Source organism: Cannabis sativa, chromosome 6, assembly GCF_029168945.1.
Source record: "Cannabis sativa cultivar Pink pepper isolate KNU-18-1 chromosome 6, ASM2916894v1, whole genome shotgun sequence".
Taxonomy (NCBI): Eukaryota; Viridiplantae; Streptophyta; class Magnoliopsida; order Rosales; family Cannabaceae; genus Cannabis; species Cannabis sativa.
In genome coordinates, this window is record NC_083606.1 from 49,846,919 (window position 1) to 49,858,601 (window position 11,683).

An 11,683-nucleotide genomic window follows, 5' to 3' on the forward strand; every position below is an offset into this window, starting at 1 on the left:
TGTATCTCAATCATAGTGTGTAAGACTATAGGAGATTCCAAACAACAAGAAGGAGAATCAGCATCAAAGGAAGGAGAGAAAGAGATTCATGTTCAGATCTTGATTATGTTCTGCTACAGAAAGGAATCAAGGGCTAGAGATCTGAACGGAAGGAGTCATTATATTCCGCTGCACCCAATGTAAGGCTTACTAAACTTTATATGTGTTTATTTCATTGTTTTAGAATTCATATTAGGATGTTAATGAAACATACATGGTAATAAATCTAGATCCTGGTAAAATATTTCCAACACTTTTTTCATCCCATACCACCAAAAGTAGGGTTTTAAATCCTGATACATCTTGGTGGTTCCCGGATGCAGTGAATAAGGTGTGGTGTGAGCTTCATCAAGAATCTCTTTCTTAAGCTAATCCACATCAGGAACACAAACTCAAGCTTTATATAATAACATTCCATTAATTGAGATTGAAAAGTCTTTAGGCCGACCAGCCATTACCTCATCTCGAATCTTGACTAGCTCGGGATCTTCTAGTTGAGCTTTTCTGATTCTTTCTAACAAATTAGAATGAAGTGTTAAGTTGTGCAACTTTCCAACTACAAACTCAATCCCTGCACTAATTATCTCAGAAGCTAGTTGAGGGGCTATCAAAACTGTGGTGCAAACCTGCCCGAGACCTCTTCTACTCAAAGCATCAGCCACAACATTTGCTTTCCCGGGGTGATACAGAATTTCACAGTCATAGTCTTTAACCAGTTCCAGCCACCTCCTCTACCTCATGTTCAAATCTTTCTGGGTGAAAAAATATTTGACACTCTTATGGTAAGTATAAATCTCAAATTTTTCATCATAAAGATAATGCCGCCATATCTTTAGAGAAAAACCACAGCAGCAAGCTCTAGGTCATGAGTTGTGTAGCGTTGCTCATAATCTTTCAGTTGACGAGAGGCATAAGCTATGACTCTGTTAGCTTGCATCAGAACAGTACATCTCAGACCCTGTCTGGATGCATCGCAATAAACAAAAAATTTCTCTTGATCTGATGGAAATGCTAGCACCGGAGCTATTATCAAACGTTGTTTCAACTCCTGAAAACTTGCTTCGCATTTATCTGACCACACGAATCGCTGATTTTTCTTAGTTAACTCGGTCAGTGGCATGGAGATTTTAGAAAATCCCCCAACAAAACGTCGATAATACCCTGCTAAATCGAGAAAACTTTGAATTTTTGTCACTGATTTTGGCCTCGGCCAATTCTTCACTGACTCAATCTTACTTGGATCAACCATAATCCCATTCTTCCCAAAAATATGCCCCAGAAATGACACCTCTGACAACCAGAATTCACACTTTTTAAACTTTTCATACAACTTGTGATCCCTAAGTCGCTGCAATACCATTTGAAGATGATGCTCGTGATCCTCTTCTCATTGAGAGTATACAAGGATGTCATCGATAAACACTATGACGCAGTTATCGAGGAAATCCTGTAATACCCTATTCATGAGATCCATAAAAGCCGCACGAGCATTAGTCAATCCGAATGACATTACCAGAAACTCATAGCGCCCATATCTGGTTCGGAACGCAGTCTTTGGTATGTCTTCTTCCCGGATTCTAAGTTGATGATAACCAGATTGTAGGTCAATCTTCTAAAACACTGTCTTTCCATGAAGTTGATTGAACAAAACATCAATTCTGGGTAATGGGCATTTATTCTTGATCGTCAACTTGTTTAGTTCCCGATAATCAATACACATTCTGAGGGAACCATCTTTCTTTTTTACAAACACAATTGGAGCTCCCCAGGGCGATACACTAGGTCGGGTAAACCCAATATCAAGCATCCCCTACAGTTGTAACTTAAGCTGCTTGAGTTCTGCCGAAGCCATCCTATGTGGAGCTTTAGAAACAGGTTCGGCCCTAGGTGCCAGATCAATCACAAAATCTATTTCTCGTTGCGGCGGCAATCCTAACAACTCCTCAGGAAATACGTCGAGAAAATCCTTAACCACTCTGGCTACCTCAGGCCCAAATGTTTCGAGTCTGCTGGAGTCAATTACCACTGCTAAAAATCCTACACATCTACTGTGTAGTAGATCCCTAGCCCTTAGTACAGAAATAACCGGAATCCGAGACCCCTGAACTGACCCAACATTAATAAATGGATGTACACCTTCTTGCTAAAAAGTCATCATTTTTCTCTTACAGTCTATACTGGCCAAGTACTTGGATAGAAAATCCATCCCAAGTATGATGTCAAACTCTGTTAATTCCAATTCTATAAGGTTAGCACACAACTCCCTATCCTCGATCCTAACCGTCATAGATCTAATGCGCCTATTAGAGATAACGAACTCCCCACTAGGCATTAGGGTTCCAAACCCTCTTTTAAGAATATCACAAGGCCTACCCAAAAGATCAATTATTTGTGTAGCCACATATGAGCATGTAGCTTCCGAATCAAATAATACAATATACAAGGAGTTGTTGACAAGAAGTTGACCTGTCACCACAGAAGGACTGGCTGCAGCATCAGCTTGGGTAATGCCAAACACCCGAGCAGGTACAAGTTTTGCCTTTGGTTTCGGCTCTTCTTTCTTTGCCTAAGGGCAATATTTCTTGAAATTCCCCACCATGCCACACAGAAAGCATGTCTTCTAGTTGCACTCCCCCGGATGATCTTTCTTACAATGTGGACACTCAGGATAGGAATGACCCTGGCGTCTACCTCTGCCTTGGTTCCCACGAAACCGCTTACTCTGTCCCGAGCAACCAGATGCCAGGGTAACTTTCCTGTTCTGATAACTGGTGCAATCACCAACATCCCTACCAAATAAAGGAGTAGGAAAGGTGGGGGTCCCACGAACACTCGGAGTCACTCGGGGCTCTTGAAGGAATTTTACAGCACCCTCGACTCGCAGGGCTTTCTCAACCATTTCTGCATAAGATGTTGCTTTGTTGGTAGTGATCACCAAATCATGTCTAATCTTCACATTCAAACCCGCCAAGTACTTTTCATCCTTACTAAAATCCGTTGGCACAATACCCACGACGACCTTGGCCAGGCATTCAAACTTTGTAGTATACTTAGTAACTGACATCCCCTCGGTTTGTACTAACTCAGTGAACTCTTTCAGCTTAGCATTGCAGACAACTTCATTGTAATATTTGGAATTGAACAACTTCCGGAATTCTTCCCAGGTCATAATTGTGACGTCCTGAGTGAAGGTTATCAACTCCCACCACACAAGAGCATGCTCTTGGAACTGAAATGAGGCGCAGGTCACCCGATCATTACCAACCACCCCCATAAAATTCAAAATTCGCTCAATTACTGTGAGCCACTGCTCAACCTTCATTACGTTAGGACCTCCCAGAAACACTAGAGGTGCTTTCTTACGAAACGTTTCATTTAACGGCTCCATACAGTTGCTAGTAACAGGCTGTTCTGCTGGCACTGCTGGAACTGCAACGACCTGACCAGCTTGCTGTGGAGGCACAGCAGGAAAACCCTGCTGCCTTAATCTCTGAATTTCTTGATCTTGCTAGCTGATTCGGTCTTGCATTTCTGCAAACCTCTACTCCCAATCTGGAGGAGCTGGTGGTGGATTTACAGGACGACCACCCTGAGCTCTGCCACGGCCAGGGCTGCGACCACGGGGATTCTTGGGAATTTGATTTCCCTGACCGCCTTCGGTCTCAACCATATTACCCTGACTTCTTGTATTCTACTGGCCGTCCATTTTATAGGACTTAGCCTGTGAACCCATAAGCCAAGCAGGCTAGACAGCGATCATAAAATGTAATACTACTCTTATGGACTTAAAGGCAACACACTTAAAATAAATAATTATAATCTAATATGCTTCGTATCATACTTTAATAATCACTTATAATACTAAACAAGTACGGGCTTACGGAATCGTGAACTGAGCTTTCTCTGATGAAGATTGTACATGTCTTGGCAAGCTTCGGTAGACAACCTGGCGGATCTAATACCAAAATTGTAACGCCCTAATCGTATGGCACATTACAGTGCTTTTTTAATTACAGTGCTATCTTTGCTAATCAAAGATTTTTCTCAAAAAACGTGTCAAAGTATAACTTTTATAATAAATATTAAACTTTATAATTTACAAACTATTTACAAGTTCTGGGATCCCGTTTTAAAACTTTTAAACATAATATTCCAAAATAAATAATATCCAGGTCGCACAGCGACTACAAAATATAACCCCAGATGTCCCAAGACTGAACACTCCAGGTCGCGCTGCCTCGACATGTACATTCTCATCCCAGCTCAAGCTCACTCCTGTTCAGCTTTCACCTTTCCTTTACCTACACATGGAAGCAAAATTGTGAGTCGAGAGACTCAGTAAGAAAAACATATAACATATCACATAATACCGACTTGTATCTAGGCGCCCATACACCTATCTACAAGGCTTAACAGATGAGTAAGAACGTTCCATACTAGGGTACAGTCACTATACCACATACACTACGTACCTCACTGTACGAGTGTTGGTAGGGTTTTTTTTCGTACCCTGAGTACCACTGAGTGATATACCACACACACTCAGTACTTTCCCGTACTTGTGTTGGTATCATTATACATTACTCATAAATAATATTCACTATACCAATGCACTTTATACCTTAACTGTACAAGTGTTGGTAGTGCAACTGACATTTAAGCATGCATATACACATAGCATATACATACACTCAGATATTGATATCACACATTATATACAGTTCTTACCTTCTTTCAAGATTCAGGTGTGTTGGCCGACCTGAATGGAAAGTCTCGCGCTAGATGGATGTCCTAATCACATAATAAAACCGAGTAAATCACATGATCAAAACCCTAATCTGGGAAACCCAAACCCACAACCCTAGGTTCTGTTATACTCTCTAGGGGTTACTCTAACTTTAGAAATGGGGAAACGCCCAACTACAACACTAAAATGGACACGAATCGAGAAAATTAAGCACTTGGGGATCCTGCCAAAACTGGCTAGGTTTTGCAGGTACTGTTAAAACTAGCTAGTTAGTTTGCACCGGTTCACCCCAAACTTTCCATTTCTTGCTCAATCCTCCACCAAATGCAACCAAACCTTCCAGAGAACCTAAACAATGCATAGACAACATTTTCTAACCAGTATTTCACAGAAAAACTCAGTGTAAACAAATATGCCATTATTGATCAAAGCATTGAACTCAAAGCTCAAACTTGCACAAAACCTAATTCAAATATCAAAGCTCAAACATTTCTAACCCTAACAGCCCCTATATCTCAAAATCACAAACTAAAACCAAATCAAAGCTTTAAAACAAAGAACCAATTGTCTAGGGTTTACCTCAACTTGAGTCTCACTTGAATCCCTAGCTAAAAATCCAGAAAACCAACTGAATAAAGGTGATCTCCTCTAGTTTTTGCTATGGCTGAACAAGGGAGAGAGAGAAAGAAAGATGGTTTTCCTCAATTTTGATTTTTCTTTATTTCTTTTGATTTCCTTCATTTGGAAGGGAATTCTAAATAATCCCTTGCTGCCATAGAATTGCTAGGTGTCATCTAATTAGGCAGCCACCTACTCTTCTTTAAACCAAAAGACTAAAATGCCCTCCAAGTTATAACTTAGGCATTTCACCAAAACTAGGGGTAAAATTGTCGAATTCCATAACCCCGCTCAAACACGATATTTTATTTTCTCTAAAATTTTTCCCACTAAGAAATCAGGTTCAAACTTACCCATGTGATCAAACTAGTCATCCAACGCATTTTCTCTTGTCACCGAGCAAAAATTACAAAAATAGCATATTTCATATATAATTCATAAAATACCCATAAAGTTTAATAAAATCTTCAGAATTGAGAAATTATAACTCTAGTGCCCATTTCAAACAATGGGGCCCACAAATAATTAAACTTATAAATAATTATAAAAATGTCAGAAATTAGTTCTTATTTCCTTTACCAATATCGCACAAGCCGCAGAGGATACAATTGAGGTACCAATCGATCCTTCTGATCATAATGAAGTTTTGAAAATTGGTTCTAAACTAACCTTTCAACAACAAGAAAAGCTTGTCACTTTTCTCAAACCAAATTTAGATGTATTTGCATGGAAACACTCAGACATGATCGGAATATCACCGCAGGTCATGTGTCATTGATTGAACATTGACCCCAAAGTGCAAGGTTTCTTACAAAAGCACCGCAAAATGGACCTCGTGAGGTACCAAGCGCTTAAAGAGGAAGTGGATCACCTTTTGACATGTTGCTTCATAAGGGAGTCATTCTACCCAAACTGGTTAGCAAATCTCGTACTAGTGCCCAAGCCAAATGGCTCATGGCGCACATGCATCAATTTCATTGATTTAAACAAAGCATGTCCTAAGGACAATTTTCTTTTACCTAGCATTGACAAACTTGTTGATGCTACTGCAAGTCATGAGCTTCGTAGCTTCATGGATGTATATTTGGGATACAACCAGATTCTGATGTATGAGCCAGACTAGGAGCATACCTCTTTCATTACAGATCGAGGTTTGTATTGTTATAAGGTAATGCCCTTTGGTTTGATAAACGCAGGAGCGACGTATCAGAGGCTTGTGAACATGATGTTTGCAGATTTAATTGGCGAGGCGATAGAGATGTATGTTGATGATATGCTTGTAAATTCTCAACATGCGTAGGACCATGTCACTCACCTTGAGGCCATGTTCAAAATCTTACAACAATACATAATGTGACTCAACCCCCTCAAATGTGTTTTTGGAGTGGGCTCAGGAAAATTCCTCAGCTTTATGGTAAATCAACGAGGAATTAAAGCTAATCCTGCAAAAATAAAATCCTTGGCGGAGATGCGATCTCCTACCAAATGGAAGAAGTCCAAGCCTTACAGGTATAGTCGCTGCATTAAATCGCTTTATATCACGTTCCTCTGATAAATGTAAAGAGTTTTTTCAAATTCTAAAAGGAAATAAAAAGTTTCAATGGACAAAAAAGTGTGAAGAAGCTTTTCAGGCCCTAAAAGCGCACTTGGGGCAACCCCCAATACTATCTAAGTCGATGCTTGTAGAAGTTTTATCAATCTACCTCACAGTGTCTGAATATGTGATTAGTTTAGTACTAATCCGCGAAGACTAAGGTAGGCAACATCCAATATACTATGTGACCAAGCGTCTCTTAGACGCTGAGACCCATTACCCATAAATGGAACGGCTAGCATTTGCACTGGTGATCGCTTCAAGAAAGTTGCGACCTTATTTTCAAGCACATAGTATTGAGGTTTTAACAAACTATCCCTTACGACAAGTTTTGGCCAAACCAGAAGCCTTAGGAAGATTACTCAAATGGTCAGTAGAACTGAGCTAGTTCGACATCGTGTACAAACCAAGATCGAAAAATAAGGGACAGACCCTTATGGATTTCATACTCTCGTTTCCAAAAGACGAGGTTTCCATAATCACAGAAGAGCAAGTTGATCCTGACGTACCAATGGGCAAAGGGTGGACTTTGGATGTTGATGGGGCATCCAATAATGAAGGATGAGGGCGTGGAGGTGGAATATGTTGGGCTTTGTGCCCTAAATAAAACTCTATTTCAATGTAATCTTTTCTATTCAATTATCAATAAAGAAACAGATTTAATTTCATTACTTGTATAATGTGTTATTTGAATCATGTCATCATTTATTTATTTATTTGATTTATAAATTAATCCAAATCCTTATCACACAAATATTCTTATTTCTTGTGTTGTCAACACAGTGGAAAGGAATGAAGATTGTGTGATTAAATGTATTCCTATGATTTATCAGTAGACAGGGTTTAATTGATATGATAATCTACAACGTAATTTACTTGCACTTTGGATAAGTGATATGTTCTTTCCGGGACATTGGTTAAAGTAAGCTTGGATTGGATGTATGGAGTATGCATCTGAAGGGACCAATATTGAACTTGGATTAGATATGATAAACTTACCATAATATCTATTCAATTCAATATCACCTAGTTGATCTTAGATCAAATGATCTCAATCCTGAGATGGTTAGGTTCTAGTTCAGTTGTATTATTTGTGTTCTTCAATCTATTCATTAAAGTCGACCAATGGATCTTCTCGTGACATATAGATTAAGGACATGATAGTTCAATTAAGTGGGAGCGCTAATCATAGATACGGAATCTATAGCTTTTATCCGGACGAAGAAGTGAAACGATGATTTCCTTCGAGCTTGGCTAAATAGAGATGAATGATAGAGCACTCATTTTAGTGATTTTATTAGTTCACTGAAATATCATTTATAGGTTGCTAAGTGTTTTAAGGATAAAATACATTGAAGGGTGTAAAGGTAATTTTGTCCCTACTCAATGTAAATCATCTATAAAGCATCATTGATTATTAGGATTATAACAATGGATAACTAATAACGTATCTATATCGTGGAACATATAGAGCGTTCTATATAATTAAGAGTGCAATTCCAAATTCTATAGTGGTGCAAGGAGGAATTAATAAGTTAGAGAATTTACTTGGTAAATTCTAGATTTGCTTATTGCAAGCTCGGTTATATAGGCCCATGGTCCCCATACTAGTTGACACAAACTGGTTGTAAGACTCAGTTAATTGATTTAAGTTAATCACTTATAATTCTAAACTGAGACTATGTCTAGTTTATGATTTTTCACTATGTTATGGCTTGATTGTGAAGAAATAGAATTTTAGTGTTTATTTATTGATTAAGAGACTTTGTGGAGTCTAATTAATAAATATTATAAATGGCAATTTTATTTGATAATTATTTTAATTATTAAATAAATAGTTTTGGCATTTATAGGAATGAAATTGCAAAAAGTGGTATTTGTGAAAAATAGATAAATGGTTAAGAAAAATGGCAAAAATCTAACTAGTGTTGGGCCCACTAATGGTCGCCCACTATTCCTTATTTTTTCCCCATTTTTATCATTTTTTTATTCCAAATAAATCAAGCCTAGCCCTAATTGAATTAGTATAAAAAGAAAAGAAAGGTCTCATTATCCTACTAATGCAAATATTAACTCTTGACCTAGTTTTCTTCTTGAGAGACAACTAGTGACTTTTAAGACTCTTCTTCTTCTTTTGTTCTCTAATTTTCGAAATCCTTAGTGTTCTTCATAAAACAAAATTTAGCCTTTAGTGATTGAGTGCATGCCCACCCATAGCAAGTTAGTCCTCATAGTGTAAGAGTGTGAAGAATCCAAACAACAGAAGGAGTTTCGGGCTCAGATCTTGGTGATACTCTGCTACAAAAAGGATACAAGGGTTAGAGATCTGAGCGGAAGGAGTCATTTAATTCTGCTGCAACTAATGTAAGGTTTCTCATACCTTTTATGTGTTTATTTTCATCGTTTTAGATATTCATACTTAGGATGTTAAAAACATATTTGTTAGTAAATCTAGATCCGGGTAAAAGATATTCCAACAGAATAATCCTCATAAGTCCCAACAAATTCAAGGTAAACAGCGCCCTTAGATTTTAATTTCTTACATCTAACAAAGAAGTTGAATATGAGGCTTTAATCACAGGATTAAAGCTCGCTCTTGAGATGAAAGTCGAGTACCTTCAAGCATTTAGTGACTTGCAGATCGTGGATTGGCAAGTCAACGGAGAGTACTTGGCTAGAGGAGGTCGCTTGGCCAAATATCTTTCTTATACCTGTCAGTTATTACAACAGTTTAAAAAGCTAGTCATTTGTAGAATACCTCGTGCTTATAATTCTCATGCAGATGCTCTAGCCCGAGTAGCCTTGACAAGAGAAGCAGAATTACTCGATGTAATTCCTGTAGACATATTGACTCATCCAACTATCAATCGAGATGAGATGATGGCGATTGATACGGTCAAAAAGGTCACCTGGATGACCCCGATAATTGACTACATGAAAATAGGAACACTTTCTGAGGATAAAACTGAGGCCAAAAAACTACAATATCGAGCTGCTCGATATGTCATTTATGATGACAAGCTCTGTCGCAGAATATTTAGTCAGCCATTACTTAAGTGTATCGTCGGGATTGAATGAGATTATATACCCTAAGAAGTACACGGTGGAATCTACGATAACCATCCTGTTGGGAATTCCCTTGCTCTAAAAATCATGAGGCAAGGATATTACTAGCCAACATTGTGAGCAGATGCAGCTAGCTTCGCTAAAAAAGATGCGACAAAAGTTAGCAAATAGCTACTTATGTAAAAAGGCAACCGAGCCAATTAAATTCTATCACTAGTCCCTGGCCATTTGCGGTCTGGGGCATAGATTTAATTGGCAAATTGCCAAAAGGAAAAGGAGGGGTAAAATATGCCGCAGTCATTGTCGATTACTTCACGAAATGGGCTGAAGCCAAGCCTCTTGCGACTTTAATAGCCACCAAATCGCACGAGTTTGTCTACAGCGCCATCATCTGTAGGTTTGGCATCCCTTATAAATTAATTTCTGACAATGGTAAACAATTCGATTGTAAGGAGATGCACCAACTATGCGATGAAGTGGGGATTCGAAACGCTTTTTCAGCGATCACAATCCTCAAATTAATGGGCAAACAGAAGCAGTTAACAAGATCATTAAGCATACCATCAAAGGGAAGCTCGAAGAATAAAAGGGTACATGGCCAGAGAAACTTCCCCAAGTTCTATGGTCGTATAATACAACTCCTCGATCCATGACTGGTGAAACCCCCTTCTCCCTTTCTTATGGGTGTGAAGTCATGATGCCAGTCGAACTTGGAGCAGGATCTCTAACGAGAGATGTTTTCAACATCAATAATAATATAGAAATCAGTTATTACCACTCGATCTTCTAAAAGGGGAATTGCGATCAGGCTCATTTGAAAAATGCAGCCTATGAGTAACAAATAGCTCGTTATTTAAACTCGAAGATCAAAAAATAAAGTCTGCGAGTAGGACATTTGGTTCTATGAAAGGTCATGCCAAACACACGAAACTGAGCACATGGAGTTTTTGGTGATAACTGGGAAGGACCTTACCTAATCACTGGAAAAATCGGTAGTGCGACTTACTAATTGTTAGATCTCGAAGGCACAGCGATCAAGAGATCTTGGAATGGTGAAAGCTTAAAGTATTACTATCAATAGTACTCGCATGTATTTATACTTAGTCAATTTATTTCAATAAACGTACTAAGTCTAGGGGGTATGACCTGATAGTGTACTATTGATTAGGATAATAAATTTTTTGAAGTTTCTAGAATTTTTTAGAGATTTTTATCTTCTTCGCATGCTTTTTCTAAGTTATTACACCTAGTTGTAATGATGATAAAAAATATTGCGAATAGAAACAACTATCAAAAGAGCAATTTAATTATGCAAGTACCCATGTACCGCTTAATAAATATGCAAGAGTAAATATCCTCGAAAGGATATAGTGTTCGATAACAAAATAAATAAAATTTTTTTGAAGTACGAAGTGCGAGTACCCGTGTACCACTAACAAAAAAAAAGAAATTAAAGTTCGACAATAATAAAAAGAACTTAGAAAAAATTAAGGAGCTGGAGTGATGAATCATCTACGACCTTGCTTGCAGCACCATCAGCGACTTCCTCAACATCTATATTCTCGGGCTCCTCATGGAAAAGGTTTCCCCCACATCCTTTAGTTTGGGTAGGCGACATA